Here is a 15158-nt window from a genome sequence, read left to right as displayed (position 1 = left end):
AGAGAGAGAGAGAGAGAGAGAGAGAGAGAAAGCAAAATCGTATTTATATGCTGCTTTCTCACTAGAAAATACTCAATACATGTTAACTGGGGAGTAAATAAGGCACATGCCCATCCACAGCATCATCTCCGTAACTAAAAATGCAGTAATGACACAAGAAGGAAATATACAGGCCACCATATTTACAGGAATGACTACAGGTAGTAGAGAAGTGATATTTTCTCTACTCTGTATTTCTTCATGTTTTCAAGTTTTGAGGTTCAAGACCCCAGAGTCAGGGGAGAAGACTGTACCAGCTAGAACTTGGGGAAGGCTGGGGCAAAACAGTGTCTTCTGCTCATGTCATGGCAGCTGCACTCACAGTAGGTGCAGTTGCTTGCATAACACCTGCACAACATTCACCATGGGGGTTCTCGATAAGCCCCCACCCCTGGCTGAAGAGCTACTGAGGAGAATGGCAGTGAGAGGGAGAGTCACTTATTCTAAGGGTGTGGCCCTTCAGTGTTCCAGTGGATGGCCCCATACCCATTATGATATGGGAGCACAAACTGGACTCAGTAGGTTATGAAAAAAATACCATGAAGATGGGAAGGAGGTTGCTAAGGCTGCAGTGGCTCTCAAAGGAGTTAGGGGAGGCATAGGGGTTAATGTGATCAAAATACAGGAATGTATGAAATTCCCGAAGAAAGCATATATATTCAAAACATATATTCTCTATCTCTATATATGAAATTCCCAAAAAATAAAACATATATATTCAAACATATATATTCAAAACATATATATTCTCTCTCTCTCTCATATATATATATATATATGGGCTTTCATAATTTTATCTGAAGCCTGTCTCCTCATTTCACTCTGCCAGCAGTTGGTGCTCTTTCCTTTGTACTGTGAGCATGAAGGACAGCAGAGGGGAGTGCTCTTGACAGTGTAGCTGGAGCAAGCCTCCCAGAGCCAACCAGTGTGTGTGTATGTGTGTATATATATGTGTGTGTGTATGTATGTATGTATGTATGTATGTATATGAGAGGTTCATGGGGCTGGGGAGTAGCTCAGTGTTAGAGTACTTACTTAGCACACATGAAGCTGTAGATTTGATAACCAGTACCAATTGCACTTACACACACACACGAGTAGTGCACATCTTCAGTCCTAGTACTTGTGATTTGAGGCAGACCAGCCTGTCTATATAGGCTGTCAGGGCTACAAGGCTACACAGTAAAACCTTGTCTCAAAAAAAAGAGAGTCCACCCAGGTGGTAGTGGCGCACACCTTTAATTCCAACAGTGGGGAGGCAGAGGCAGGCAGATCTCTGAGTTTGAGCCAGTTTGGTCTACGGAACAAGTTCCAAGACAGCCAAAACCACACAGGGAAACCCTGTTTCAAATAAACAAACAAACAAACAAATAAATAAATGGGAGTCAGGTGGGGGGGGGTCTCAACTCCTCAATTCTCCCATCTTGTCTAAAGCTGCCCCCTACTGTGAAGAGTCAGAACTGCCCTGACCTCTTGTGTCCCTCAGTGCTGACCTCCCATGATGTCCTAGTCACTCCCTGCCCTACATCATTTGTAACAAAAGCCAAGGGGAAAAAAGGAAAGCAGAGACTATCTGTCCCTAGAGCTTTAAAGAATAAGAAAGAGAGCTGCTTCCAGAGGAATCAGGCTGCCCCAACGCAGGTCATTCAACATGACCTCTCATCCCAAAGCAAATGCATTTCCCCGTACCAACCACTCTACTATAATACCATGCAGAACAGTTTTACTTTTATCTTTGGTAAGAGATGGAACGGAAGCCCAGTGTGTCAATATCCACCCTGATAAATACACTGCTGCATTCAGTGCTTCACATCTGGTCACCCTGTGCTCAGATCAGGGGGATCTAGTAAGTAAGGATGAGTGCAAGTACACCCAGCCAGATGAAACAAAGGTTCTTTCCTGCTTGTCTGTGTCATTACGGGGGGAATCTTTCCTGGTGATTAAGAACTCTATGTCTTAAGGCTCTGAACTACTCACTGACATTAGCAGCCCTCGGCTCCCTAACAGCTTTCTAAGGCTGACAGACTGTCCAGCACTGACACACAGCCCATATGTTACAATCTCTTCCTGCAGACTGTAGGAATGAGAAAGCACCAGGACAAATGGCACTAAATAATGCAGTGTTCCCATGCAGGGCTCTAACAAAGGACATCAGAGAGAGCTATATGGTGAGGGGCATGCAGAAAGGTTGCAGAGATCCTGCAATGGCCACCTACATGTCACTCCAGCCCACCTGAATCTGACACTGCTTAATAGATAACTGTACTCCCTTTCTGCCACGCTCAGAAATATCTCTGCTGCTGACTTCACACAAAGGCGGTGAGTGCCACATGGTTGGCTAGGCTTCACTACACTGCAGGTTGGCTCTGGGAGGCTTGCTCCAGCTACACTGTCAAGAGCACTCCCCTCTGCTGTCCTTCATGCTCACAGTACAAAGGAAAGAGCACCAACTGCTGGCAGAGTGAAATGAGGAGACAGGCTTCAGATAAAATTACGAAAGCCCCTCTCTTGAGAAGAGAGCAATAGGGGGTGTGCTGTGGGCAGTGAACAGCTCTCATCCATGGAATACACAAAGCTGGGCTGGAAGCCACCTGGCAGAATGCCCTAAAAAAGGATGATGCTGCCCTTGGCAACCCACAGCGCTTCTACCTCTGAGACACTGGGGTCTTTGATTTCACTGGAGCAGCCCGAAGCTGCATTCCTCATTGGACTGACAACAATCCTGTCCCTGACTAGCATGCTCTATGCAATAAATGACTAACAGAAGAAGCAACAAAGAAGGCTAAGACAGGCATTCAGAATGTGACAGTGTACTCAGAAAAGACCATGAAACTCAAGACACTGCAGACCTCTCCAGACTCCACTGTCATGCCCACACACATAAACACACAGGGATGACTTTCAGCAGTCATAAGTCAACATCAACAGATCCCGACTGGGTTCTTTTTAAAGGATCCTTATTTTTATTTATGTATGTTGAATGTGTCTGAGTGTATAGGTGACACATGTCTCTATACAGCCAAAAGTAAAGGCTAAGACATCTCTCTAGCCTCCTTCACTTAAATTCTTAAAATATCCTACATGTCTCACCTCTTACTTTATGTAGTCTTTACTGGAAGACTAAGGTAGAAACTTTTTACTGTCACTTTTCTCACACAGGGAGATGAGACCCGGAGAAATGATTTGACTACTCCCAGCATACATAGACACACACCCACACGCACACACACACACACACATATACACGTACACAGACATATGCACATACACACACTCACATACATACTTACACACACACACACACACACATAATATACATGCACACACACTCATATACATACTTACACACACACACACACATATATATACACATACACACACACACCCATACACACACACAAGCATGTCCCTTATCTGCCTGGCTTCCTGGCCAGAGCCCTTTGCTATGAGCTATAACACAGCTGCTCAGAACAGGATGAAAACAGTCACATTAAAGCCTTGGTATGCAGACAGCCTTCTGGTACTCAGCTTCCATCTGAGCTAGCCCTTCCCCAGGACTTGCAATGAGGCGACCTTCTCTGGTCTGAAAGTCTCCCTCTAGCAGTGCTTACTTTGGTGCTGAGACTAATTCTAGACAAAAAGCTGGCAGTTTTCTTGGATAGTTGGAGAGAATTTTCAAGCTCAAGGCCTCTCCTCCTCACCTCCCCGCACAGTGGTAGCTACACGATGCACCCAGGCTGCCTAACATCCTTCAGTGTTCCACATATCAGGGCACAAGCCAAGTGCCAAATCTACAACTTAAGGTTGGACTTGTGAATAACAGAGAGGGCACAGAGCCTAATGCATGACTTCAGCCTTTTTCTGAGAGAATCATTCACAGTATCCAATCAGTGAACAAATCTATTGAAGGACAGCATTCTCTAATTATTGTTTGAGATTTGTTGTTCTTGTCATTATTATTTTCTTCCTCCTCCTCTTCCTCCTCTTCTTCATCATCATCATCATCTTGTGCTGTGTGAGATGGAACCTGGGGCCTGGCCCACTAGACAAGTACTCTACTTGACAGATGTACTGCTGGCTGAATAACATTCTTTTTTTTTTTTCAAGGCTTGTTTTATTTTAATGACTGATCCATGGGAGGGCACAGCCGGGCCACTATGTACAGACTGAGGGAAGCTTATTTCTTGGTCTCTTCCTCCTTGGACAGAGTCTTGATGATCTCCTCCTTCTTGGCCTCCAGGCGCTCCTCCCTGCGCTTCCGTGCTTCCTTGGTCTTAGACCTGCGAGCCTCAGCCTGGTCAGCCAGTAGCTTCTTGCAGGCCTTGTCTGCCTTCAGTTTGTGGATATGTTCCATGAGAATCCGCTTGTTTTTGAATACATTGCCTTTGACCTTCAGGTACAGGCTGTGATACATATGGCGGTCAATCTTCTTAGATTCCGGGTATCTCCTGAGGAGCCGGCGTAGGATCCTCATTCTTCTCATCCAAGTGACCTTCTCGGGCATCTGAGCGTTGGCCGTACCCTTCCTCTTCCCTATGCCCGTGTGCCTGCCCTTCCGGCAGGCCAAGGTGTTCTTCCGGCAGCGAGCCGGGGAATGGACAGTCACGGGCTTCCGGATGATCAGCCCATCTTTGATCAGCTTCCTGATCTGCTGACGAGAGTTGGCGTTGGCGATTTCATTGGTCTCATTGGGGTCCAACCAGACCTTCTTTCTACCACAGCGGAGGACACTAGAGGCAAGCCTCTTCTGTAGCCTGAGCATACTCATGGCTGCGGACGCAGCAGCGAAAGGAAAAGCCTGAATAACATTCTTAATTACCAGTACTTACTGAGACTTTCTGGTCCTTAGCCCAGGGACAGGTACCATGAGAAACAGGCCCTCAAAATAATTAGGTTCAACTTAGAAACTGTGGTGGTTTGACAGAGAATAGGCTCATATGTTTGAATGTTTCATCCCTAGTTGATGAAATGTCTGGGAAGGATTAGGAGGCGTGGCCATGTTGGAGGAAGTGTGGCACTATGGTAGACTTTGAGGTTTCAAAAATCCACTCCAGGCCCAGTGTCTCTTTCTCTCTGCTTGGGGCCTACAGATCTGGATGTAAAAGCTAAGCTACTTCTTCAGTACCATGCCAGCATGCCACCATGTTTCCTGCCATGATGATAACAGACTAACTCCTGAAACTGTAAGTAAGCCTCTAATTAAATGCTTTCTCTCAGAAGTCGCCTTGGTCACAGTGTCTTTCCTCAGAAGCAGAACAGTAACTAAGACAGAAGCCATTTTACAGTCCCTATCAAATGAGTGTATATAGGCACTGATCACCAATGGCTGGCTGCTGACACTTCAAATGGAAAGACAATCCAACATTAAGAACCTCCTGAGAAAAAATGATTCAACCTCTGAAAAAGTTTTGCCAAACACTAGATCCAAAGCCAGACCTGGTAGCCTTGCACCTGTAATCCCAGTACTCAGAATGCTAAGACAAGGGGATCCAGAGTTCAGGGCCACCCTTGATTCAGGCCAGTCTGGGCTATGGGAGACGCTATTTCAAACAAAATCCCTGAACCTAAATCTGATCAACCTCTTCATTCAACTTCCAACTTGCGCAAACTATGGAGGACAGAGGGGAGTGTGAGCATGCTAAGTAACACCCTGGAGATGACCAGCAAAGGCTGCTTTACTCCACAAACTCATCCTGTGACCTCTACCTCTGTGTACTGCCAACCCCACCAGAGGAGAGATAGAAACAGAGACAGAGAGACATAGAGGGATAGAGAGGCAGAGAGAGAGGGAGAGAGAGAGAGAGAGAGTGAGACAGAGAGAGAGAGAGAGAGAGAGAGAGAGAGAGAGAGAGAGAGAGAGAGAGAGGCAGAGAGGCAGAGAGGCAGAGAGGCAGAGAGGCAGAGAGGCAGAGAGAGAGAATAAAACAAACACTAGACTGTGGCAAACACTACAGGACAGATGTCCTAGTTTCTACAGTAAGTAAATGATAATGAAAGCCATTTAGACAAAGGGCCCATAAATCAAGAGCGAGGAGACATAGCAATAAACTAATGTTGAACCTCAGTACATCTTAGTCAAACAAACAGAATCTTAAAATAGGTGACATTATAAGGCAACTAGAACTCTGTTTTTTTTTTTTTTGTTTTTTTTTTGTTTTTTTTTTGTTTTTTTTTGTTTTTCGAGACAGGGTTTCTCTATGTAGCCCTGGCTGTCCTGGAACTCACTCTGTAGACCAGGCTGGCCTCGAACTCAGAAATCCACCTGCCTCTGCCTCCCAAGTGCTGGGATTAAAGGCGTGCGCCACCACCGCCCGGCTGCAACTAGAACTCTGAACCTAACTGAATATACAGTACTAGAAAACTTCTGTTAAACTTTCAAAATATTTTATTTTTATAGTTAGGTATAGTTGCACACACCTTTAATTTTAGCATTGAGAGGCAGACGCAGTGGGATTACTGTAAGTTTCAGGCAAGTCTGGTCTACATAGTTCTAGGACAACCAGTGCTAGACAGAGAGACCCTGTCTCAAAAAAATAAATAAATAAAAGACTTTCTATTTGTGTGTGTGTGTGTGTGCATGTGTATGTGCATGTGTCTGTGTATGCAGTGAATTTGAGACCAGCTGAAGGTAAAAAGGAAAATAATGCATAAAAAAAATGAAGACTTTCCTGTGTGAAAGAAGGCTCAGTAGTTAAGAGCACATAGTACTCTCACAGATGGCTGGGGTTCATTCTTAGCATCTACCTGGTGGCTCATGCTACAGTTCCAGAGGATCCAACACCCACTTCAGATCCCCAAGGACACCAAGGATGCATGTGGTGCATACATATACATTCAGGAAAAACACTCACATACATAAGATAAACAAAAACAAATTTTAAACCAAGGAACTTCATTTGAGGCAGTTATTACTTAGATGAGGTTAGTTTATATGTGTTCTACAAAGTAACTGACACACAATAAAAGCTTTCAACAAATAGCTTTATGACCCCACTCCAGTAAATATTAGACCCATTTTATAAATGGGGAACAAAATCCAGTAAAAAGAGGTAACTTCTCCAAAAATCCAAACTCCTAGTAAGAGACAGAGCTTGGATTTCAGACCAGTCCCAGGGAAGGGAGAACTCTATGATTACTGAACAGGGAAGAGAAATTCATGAAGAGAAATGAGCTATGACTCAGAACAAGGAGCAGGAATAAGGTAAGGCCAAAAGATCTCCAGGAGAAAGGCACTCAAGACACTGAGAAATGCCATTCTTGTGAAGTTCAAGGGAGCTTCTCCTAATTACAGACTGGTCTCCACGGTTGTCATTGGAGTAACCTCACTAATTCAAATAAATAGCCAGAGGGTTTCAAAGGGAACAATTTTAACAGTATTCCATAATGATTTTGGATTACAGCCCAAGGAATTAGCTAGTTAAGTGTGGGGTCATCTCAAATTGTTTGCTTGGCTGGATCCCAAGAAAGCCAGGCTGTCATCTTGCAGTGAGGTACTGGTTTTGTTCTTCTACCCAAAAGGGAGGCTCTGCCATGAAACTTGTAAGTTACACTTGTGAGAGCTGCACTGTTGGGATTCGCAGTCTTTGTCTTAAGTCTGTTCTCCTGCCTAATTTGGGGAAAGCTGTACCATTGACGGTGGCTGTTCAGCATGGCATCAAAGGCACAGAGGAAGCCATCTCTGCAATTAACAGTCAGATAAAAGCCATTTCAGAAGCAAGCCTACTGTGTCTGGGTACCTTGGGGAGACTCTCTCAGCCCCATTCCAACTTGGCTATTCTGTTCTTCACACGATGGTCAGGATGCCACTGAAGAGCAAGTTCAAGAAGCTCCTGTGAGGCACAGGAAGAGAACGGGCTGCAACTGTCCTAGCTGCTTAGCAGCATCCCTGTTTATGTAACTAGGAACCTCACAGTTCTGTGAGAATGAGCACACAGGAAAAGGCAGCAGAACGCTCCACAGTGAGCCAGACCTTCCAGGACAGGGTGTCTAAGGCAGCAGGTTATAGTCACAGCTAGTTCTTGCACCTCCCTACGGGTCCCTAAGCTGCCCACTACAAGAGACATCACAGTAGAAAGAGAAATCTGGCACAGCAGGTGGGGGCCTGGGCTTCTGTGGAATCATCTTCACGTCTTCCATCCCTAGCAGATTTTTAATGTGAATGGAAAATCACTGGCAATCCCTCACAACCTAGACTGAATAGAAAGCAGAATTCCATTAGTTCTGCCTTCCTTCCTTAAAAACAGCAAAGAAAAACTGATGTTGAGTTTTTGCATTTGGCTTTTCTTCCACATTCTGCTCTCTTTACTTCTCTCCATTTCAGGTGCTAATGAGTCTGACAAGCTCCTAAAATGAAAGACAGAATGAAGGAAGGAGAGGAGGAGGGAGGAGTCAAAAGGAAAATTTGTCCCTGGAATCCCAGGCTTGTAACAAATTAGCACAAACTTAAACAGCAGATCTAGGCAAGGGCAGGACCATCCTGTTTGCCTGACCCAAGATCAGCATGTTCTTTCTCACAAGACCAAGCAACAAGGTTCAATAAATAACAGCAGTAATAAAGGCCTGGGACCTTCAGGTCAGTCAGACCTAGGCTCAAATGCCTGGCTTTGCAATTTATTAGCCCCAAGACCTCAGGCGTGTTCATTCACCTTGGCTTTATGCTTCAGTCATTTCACATATAAATTATGGGTAGCAACAGCTGTGTAGGGCTGCTAAGAGACTCAGAAATGACATACAGGCATTCAGAGCTTATCATGTGCCAATATATACACTGTTCATTGAAATCTTACCATAACACTGTCATGGAGCAGTTATGTGCCCAGGTTTACAGATTAAGATACCATGTTCCAAAAGACTGAGAATTGGTAGTATTGCTAAATGTCAGGGTTGAAAACAAGACTTGCCCTCATCTGTTCTGAAGATTTCGTTTGGTTTGGAGACTGGAATGAGCCTGGAGTCTTACATATGTTAAGCACACTCTCTACCACTGAGGCACATCCACTGCTCCATGGTTGTGCTTTTTTTGTGCCACAACAGAGCCTGCTGCAAACTGAGGCAACAAGATGGCCATCAGAATCCCAAAGTCGGGGCCAGCTCTACTCAGCCTAGGATGGGATGTGCCCTGTTGATGTAGCAAGATACCTGACCTCAACAACTTAGGAAAAGAAAGGTTTCTTTTGACTCACAATTTAAATGTATTCCATCATCTGGTCAGGTGGGAAGTACAACTCCCCTGTGGCAGCACAAGTGTGAGGTGACAGTTGGTCACTTACTGTCCAAGTCCTTCCTTCTTCCTCAGTCTGAGAACCCAGCCCACAGGATGGTGCTGCCAACATTCATGGAGTGTCCTCCCCCTTAATTAAACCTCAAAAGGTTTAATGCTCTCAAAGCCCAGAGTTATCTCCTGGAAACTCCAAATCTAGTCAGTTGACAGTTAAAATAACCATCACAGGTGAGAACCTGGGGCTCTGAGAGAAAGACCTCAGATGAAAAGCCCATACTTTTAAACATAGGTGAGCATTTGTGGGTAAAATTACATGCTGCCTGAAATTTGCCTCAAAATGATGTAGGTGGGAGGAAGGACGAGGGGAGCACGCTTGGCTACGTGAGAGCAGCTGGACAGACGCTCGGTCACACCACACCCTGTCTTCCCTGCTCATGCTGATGCCTGAAACGTTCCATAACAAGAACACAAAAAGCAGAAACAAAAAAATCATCTTAATGATAAGAAAAGCAAAAATTTTTTTATTGTTAGGAGCCTCAAAGTGGGTGAGTTCTGACCCGAACCCAAGTCCCCTCTGAGCTACTTCAAGAGTCACTTTAAGGTGTTCTTCCTTCTTTCTTGCCTTCCTGAATGGTCAATCCAGTGTGGCTAAGCTGAGCCAGGGGGCTGAGAACAGCAAGAGGTCTCCACTGAGAGCTGAGCAGAGGGGGCGCAGCTTGATGAGAAGGTGCAGAGGAGGCTGAGCCTTGCTGCCCAGAGAGCTGGGAGGCCTCCGGAGGATATGGGGATCTAGGCAGACTATAAGGCTGAGAGACTATAAGGCTGAGAAGAAATGGGGAAGGCATGAATGTGAATGTGCAGACAAGCAGGCTGAGCTGCCTCCAGGCCTCCCACTATCCACTGCCAAAAAAGAGAGGTGATGTCAGTCTTGCTCGTCTCTCTCCTTTTAGACTACCTTCTATATCATCCCTGAATGGTCACTCTCCAATAGAAGTTCTGGGCTGGGGAAGTGGACATCACTTGCTTGAAGTCCTAAGGACATTAAAAAAAGAAAGGAGAGGAGGGATTGGGGGAGGGTGGCTACAAGGAGGCGGACTGCAATCAGGGTGTAAAGTGAATAAATAAATCAATTAGTGGAGGGGATAAAAGAGAGAAAGAAAGAAAATGGAAGAAGAAATGGTTAAAAAACAAAAAAATCTTCCCAGGGAGGCCAAATAGCTCAACAGTTAAGAGCACTGGCTACTACTGAAAGAACCTGGGTTCGGTTTCCAGCATCTACATGGTTCCAGAGGATCTGATGCCCTCTATTGGCCTCTGTGGACATGAAGCCCACATGTGGTGCACAGACATACATGCAAGCAAAACATAATACACATATATAAAAAAAATTTAAAAACTGGGCATGGTAGCTTACTTCTTAAGGAGACTAGCTCAGATCACCCCTTTGTGTAGGCATCCTCCCTCTGTGGAGCTCAGTGCATGCCTGTTCTCAGAGCACTCCACACTGTACTTGTGGGTCTGTCTCCAGAAGAAAAAGCTGGTGCTTGGGAGTGGAGAGGCAGCAGACAAGGTGACTAACACCAGGTGGCTTTATCACTATTGAAGACATTAATAATGAGACCCCCTGGGCAGGCAAAACCGGTCTGTGCCCATCATCATGGTGTCTAGAAGCAGCTGCTTGGAAAGCTGCCAAGTAACTGGACAGGTGAGTCTGTAGAGCTGAGCAGAGGGCTCCTTCTTGACCTTGCCCAAGGCAGCCTTGCTATGGTGTCCTTCAGGTGTCCATAAAGTCTACTGTTACACGAGTCTGATTTAGTGCTGGAAAGTGTTCTAACAAGTGGGGAGTGACACCCACGGCTTGCTGCTCTCCGCATCTATATGGCTGCAAACTTAAAGAATATTTATGATCCCTGGGATCTGAAATTTGGTGTCTGAGAAGCAAAGAAAGGTCAGAAGATAAATGAACATGGACCATCTGCTCTTGGGTGGGAAGCAAGTCCCCTGTTATTCAGAGATATTCTCCCCAGTGCACAAAGCACCTGCTCTCTCTGAAATCTCCATGCCAACACAGCCATTTTTATTTAAATTGAAAAAGACCTACATCTACAAGGAGGATAAGAAGCTAAATACAAAGATGCCGACTCACAGGGAACTTAGGAAGACTCAGGGAATCAGAAAGCTGACCAACAGTCCTCTTAGGGAAAGGTCAACTTGTACTTTCCACATTAAATTCCTAGCAACATGGCTTAATGGAGGAGAACAAACACTCCTGGAGCCGTCTGCATGGCTGTGGATGAGGAAAACTCATGGGCTAGCATCAGAGGAGCAACACCTCCTTATGCTTCATAGGCCTGCTGCTCATCCAATTCCCAACACTGTGCTCTGACATTCCAGCAGATGCTGCCTGCCACCACCACACCAATCCTTCATCCTTGGGGACCAATGAGAATGCAAGATTTCCCATTAATCAGGGCCATGGACACCGAAATAGCTCATCTGACCTTTGCAAATACCAAAGGGTGGACTGAAAGCACAAACTGGCAAAGGTAACATGAAAGTCTTCAGCTTTCCTTTCTGAGATGACTTTATGTGGTCATTAGCCAGGAAACAGATTGCTATAAGGCTCTGCGAGGTTACACATTAGCCAGGAAACAGATTGCATAAGGCTCTGCGAGGTTAAAAATGAGGTAGAAACAGGCACATTGGAAGTGAGGTAAGCACGAACAACCTTAATGAATTATTTAGTGCACATTAAAAATATATAGGGCTCAGAAATCTCCTGGCATTGGACTGAAAACAAGTCACACACGGAACCAGCAATTCCCTAAATGAACACTCACATGGATTTCAAGGCATCTGTGGATTCTGTCAGTAACAAAGAGCTGCATCACTGCAGAGCGCAGGTCAACCACTGACAAGGAGACACTCTCTTAGGAGGAACATGGGTTGTGGAGCCAACCTGATTATGAGCAACATATGCATACTTGTTTCCTATTGATGGCCTGCGCATTTTAGTCATTTCCTCTAGTCAAGCAATTTTAAGAGCCAAAGAGACCTCTTAGTATTTTAAGGATTATTTTTTTGCATTCAAAACTGAATTCTAAGTAATCTTAGTGAAATGTAGAGCTCTGGTTTTCTCCCACTACAATAATTACTGAAAATTTGGGGAATACAAAAAGATCTTGAGCTTGAGAATATCCTGGGCTACAAGGAGTACTAGGCCAGCCTGGGCTATGTATCAAGACACTACCTCAACATTCTAAAAATGAAAACAAGTTAGGAAAGGAAGCCTGAGAACAAAGTTCAAAAACAGTGACACAGGCTCACTGTCCCACAGCCAATCTTATAACTGCTTGATTGAGATAGAATTCATATACTGTAAAGTTCACCCTCGTGAAGGGCACAAGTCCAAGAGATTTAGTGTATTTATATACTTGCACAAGTAGCTCTCCTGTGAACTCCAGGATATTTCTGTTTTGTTCCACAGTGCTAGGGAATTTCAAGCACACTCTACCAGAACTGTAAAAGCAATAGCAACTGAGAGGGACCCCAATCACAAACTCCAGGATGTTTTTATCACCCCAGGAGGAGGCCTGGACCCCAGCAGTGGTCACTTTGCAGTTCTCATTCTTCTCAGGCCCATAAGGCTTAACCCGCTATTTCTCTATATAGAGTTGTTTATTCTGAACTTTTATATAACTGCAGTCAGACAACATGTGGCCTTTTGTGTCTCGCTTCTTTTATTGAATATATGTTACTTGTGTAATTTTGTTTTGTTTTGTTTTTTTGAGACAGGGTCCCACTATGTAGTTCTGACTGGAACTTGTCTAACTGCCTCTGCCTCTTGAGTGCTGGGGTTAAAAGTGTGTACTACCATGCATGGCTCATCTGTGCAATTTTTAATCAGTTCTTTTGACTGGTTTCCCTCCTATCTTGAGCCTTACAAATTTAAAATATCTTGGGGCTAAAAATGTAGTTCAGTGGTAAAGTGTGTGCTTAGCATGTACAAGGCCCTGGGTTCAACCCTTAGTACCATAGTGAAAAACAAAAAAGAAGTATAATCCTTTGCAAAAATCAAGTCAAGCCTGGCCTTTGCAGCTGATGAATTATTGACCCTAAGCTGGAATTGTAGGCAGCAGCAGGCTGGTTTTGCTCTCTAAATGTCACCTTCCATGCTGGTCTAATTTTAACAGAAGTGCTTAGAAATTAGGAATGTACTTAGTAATGAATACTACTTCACCTCCATATAATCCAAACATTAAATCAGTCTTCAACAAGAAACAGAAAGAACTCAACACAGATTCAGGTATGAAGGATTGCCTCCCTCTATAGAGATCGCTATCTAGCTGTGAGGTGAAGAGTTAATCGTATCCCTACCCATTTGTGAGCATAACTCCTAGAACCTCACAATATGGTTATTCTTGGAGATAAGCAGTTAAGTTTAAAAGAGCTGTTAGAAGCTGGGCAATGGTGGATCACACCCTTAATTCCAGCACTCAGGAGACAGAGATAGGTGGATCTCTATGAGCTCAAGGCCAGCCTGGTCTACAGAGCAAGTTCCAGGACAGCCAAGGATACACCAAGAAACTCTGTCTCCAAAACACAAAAACAGAATAAAAGAGCTGTTAGAACAGAGTCCTCTTCAAACCTCAGAGGCCTAGAGGACAGGCTGTGTGAAGACAGAGCAAGAAGGGTGGCCTTCTGCAAGAGCCAGGGCATGAGGACCTTACACTCTGGGCCTCCAGAACTGTGAGAGAGTATGTGCTGCCAAAGCTGGCCAGTGTGTGGTACTGTTATGGCACTGTTAGCAGACATCTCATTTCACACTACTTTAAAAGATGTGTGTGGACAACAGATCTCCTGTAGCTGACTTATATATGGTTTAGAGTAACCTGAAAGGAACTAGGAGCTGAATTCCAGACCTCTGCAAGAACAGCAAGTGCTCTTAACCATTAACCTATTTCTCCAGACTCTCAACACTATTCTTAAAAATAGACTTTTATTTTCTTTTGTGAGACAGGATATCACGGAGCTCAAGATAGTTTCAAACTTGTGAAGTAGCAGAGGATGGCTTTAAACGTTGGTCCTTCTGTCTCTACCCTGAGTGCCAGAAGTACAGGCTTGTACACACAACAGGTTTTCTGCAGTGATGGGGACGGAACCAATGGGTTTGTGCAAGGGAAAATCTCTACCAACTGAGCTGCATCCCCAGTCCCAAAGTTGGACGTTCACCCCCATTTTACAGTTGGGGAATCTTAGGCTCAAACAGATTATTAGATCTAGGACTCAAAGATCATTTTTCTGAACTGGGATCGAGCTTAATGACAAAGTTCAGCCCAGGATTTGCAAGGCTATATACTGAAGTAAAAAATGTCTAATTTAAAAGCTTTTCTTCTTTCTAGAAAGTATAACTTATTATAATTTACCTTTCTTTTTAATTTTTTTAAAAAATTATTCTATATGTATCTGTATTCTGCCTGCATGTGTATCTGTGCACTACATGAACGCCTGGTGCCCACACAGACCAAAAGAGGGTGTCAGTTGCCTTATGAGTCACCATGTAGATGCCTGAAATTGAAGCAAGGTCCTCTGGAAGGGTAGCCAGTGCTCTTAACTGCTGGGTTGTCTCTTTAACCCTGTAATTTATCTTTTACTATTTTTGTAGCATGTAGGTCATACTGTTAGGAGAAGTGAAGACAACAACAAAAAAACCCTTTAAGCTGGGCATAGCACTGTGTGTCTATAATCCCAAGTCTTGGGAGACAGAGGCAGGAAGATTAGGAGTTCAAGGGCTGGTCTATACTGTGAGTTTGAGGGCTGCCTGAGCTATTTGAGACTCTGCCTCAAAAAAAATAATAAAATAAAACTGGGATTGAGGAGATGGTTCCATTGGTAAAAT

The 15158-nt window shown here is 44.4% G+C and overlaps 1 protein-coding gene and 1 pseudogene across 1 annotated transcript in view; both read right to left on the bottom strand.

Moving 5' to 3' along the window:
* The window catches only part of Tom1l2 (target of myb1 like 2 membrane trafficking protein), a 119217-nt gene that overhangs the window by 81724 nt on the left and 22335 nt on the right, over positions 1-15158 (bottom strand). The window lies entirely within an intron of this gene.
* Positions 4205-4830, bottom strand: LOC114628581 (annotated as a pseudogene).

The sequence above is a fragment of the Grammomys surdaster genome, unplaced genomic scaffold, assembly GCF_004785775.1.
Source record: "Grammomys surdaster isolate TR1022 unplaced genomic scaffold, NIH_TR_1.0 270, whole genome shotgun sequence".
NCBI classification, from domain to species: domain Eukaryota; kingdom Metazoa; phylum Chordata; class Mammalia; order Rodentia; family Muridae; genus Grammomys; species Grammomys surdaster.
This window is presented reverse-complemented; position numbering and strand designations above follow the sequence as displayed.